Source organism: Callithrix jacchus, chromosome 8 (assembly GCF_049354715.1).
Source record: "Callithrix jacchus isolate 240 chromosome 8, calJac240_pri, whole genome shotgun sequence".
NCBI classification, from domain to species: Eukaryota; Metazoa; Chordata; class Mammalia; order Primates; family Cebidae; genus Callithrix; species Callithrix jacchus.
This window is the reverse complement of record NC_133509.1, coordinates 85,280,859-85,282,726: the sequence shown is the minus strand read 5'-3', so window position 1 is coordinate 85,282,726 and position 1,868 is coordinate 85,280,859. Positions and strand designations below refer to the sequence as shown.

The 1,868-nt window shown below is 46.4% G+C and overlaps 1 pseudogene; it reads left to right on the top strand.

Annotated features, from left to right (window-relative positions):
• Positions 1–410: 410 nt before the first annotated feature.
• LOC100389208 (Y-box-binding protein 1 pseudogene) lies at positions 411–1,383 on the top strand (annotated as a pseudogene).
• The last annotated feature ends 485 nt before the right edge of the window (positions 1,384–1,868 follow it).

Below are 1,868 nucleotides of genomic sequence, written 5' to 3'. Positions count from 1 at the left end.
CCTGTAATCCCAGCACTTTGGGTGGCCAAAGCAGGTGGATCACTTCAGGTCAGGAGTTCGAAACCAGCCTGACCAATGTGGGGAAACTACATCTCTACCAAAAAAAAAAAAAATTAGCTGGGCATGGTGGTGCATGCCTATAATCCCAGCTACTCTGGAGGCTGAGGCAGGAAAGTCGCTTGAACCCAGGAGGCGGAGATGCAGTGAGCCAAGATCAAGCCTTTGCACTCCAGCCTGGGCAATAATGGCAAAACTGTCTCAAAAAAAAAAAGTGTTCCATCGGTAGTGGGAGGGAGAGCGGACCCCAGAGAGCCCTGAGCAGCCCCACCACCGCTGCCGGCCTAGTTACTATCACACCCTGGGAGGAGCCATGCCTGCTGCAGCCTGCCCCAGTCACCATCACCGAAACCATGAGCAGCAAGGCCAAGACCCAGCAGCCTCCGCCGCCCCCCCCTCCACCCCTGTGCTCAGCGGGGCCAACACCAACCCCAGCACTACAGGGTAGTGGGCGCAGGGAGAGGTGTCCCGGGCAGCCTCATGTCGGCGGTGCCTGCCAGCTGGGACAAAATAATCACCACAACAAAGATTTTGGGAGCAGTAAAATGGTTCAATGTAAGGAACGGATATGGTTTCATCAACAGGAATGACACCAAGGAAGATGTATTTGTACACCAGACTGCCATAAAGAATAACCCCAGGACGTACCTTGGCAGTATAGGAGATAGACTGTGGAGAATGATGCTGTTGAAGGAGTAAAGGGTGCAGAGGCAGCAAATGTTACAGGTCCTGGTGGCATTCCAGTTCTAGGCAGTAAAGATGCAGCAGACAGTAACCATTACAGACTCTATCCACGTCACAGTGTAGGGGTCCTCCACTCAATTACCAGCAAAATTACCAGAATGCTGAGAGTGGGGACAAGAACGAGGGATTGGAGAGTGCTCCTGAAGGCCAGGCCCAACATTGCAGCCCTACCACAGGTGAAGACTCCCACCTTACTACACGCAGAGACCCTATGGGCATTAGCCACAATATTCGAACCCTCCTGTGCAGAGAGAAGTGATGGAGGGTGCTGACAACCACGGTGCAGGAGAACGAGGTAGACCAGTGAGGCAGAATATGTATAGGGGATACAGACCACAATTCCGCAGGGATCCTCCTCGCCAAAGACAGCCTAGAGGGGATGACAATGAAGAGGATAAAGAAAATCAAGGGCATAAGACGCAAGGTCAGCAGCCACCTCAATATTGGTACCCCAGCATCTTCAATTACCAATGCAGATGCCCAGAAAACCGTAAACCATAGGATGGCAAAGAGACAAAAGCACCAGATCCACCAGCTGAGAATTCGTCTGCTCCCGAGGCAAAGCAGGGCAGGGCTGAGTAAAAGTGGGCTTACCATTTCTACCATCATCCGGTTTAGTCATCCAACAAGAAGAAATAGGAAATTCCGGCAATAAGAAATGAACAAAGATTGCAGCTGAAGACCTTAAGTGTTTGCTTCTTGCCCATTGACCAGATGAATAGAATTATCTGCATTCTCTGTGCAGAATGGAGTTTTATTTTTACCTAAAGATGTCTCTTTTCGGTAATAACGAATCTGCTTTTTAAGAAGTCTGGTTATTCAGAATACGCCTTTAAAGGTTTTTTAATTGTTTCATATTTGGTCAAGTTTAGATTTTTAAGAATTTCATTTTTATTTGTAACAAAAGTTTACAACTTGATTTTTTCATAAAAGTCAACAAACAGCAAGCATTTGTTAATAAAGTTCTTAAATAATAAAAATAAAAAATAAGGAAGAAAAAAGAAACTACCACTTGTTTGATTTGGTTTAGTATCATAAATAATATCTATATTGAAAAATATTACGAT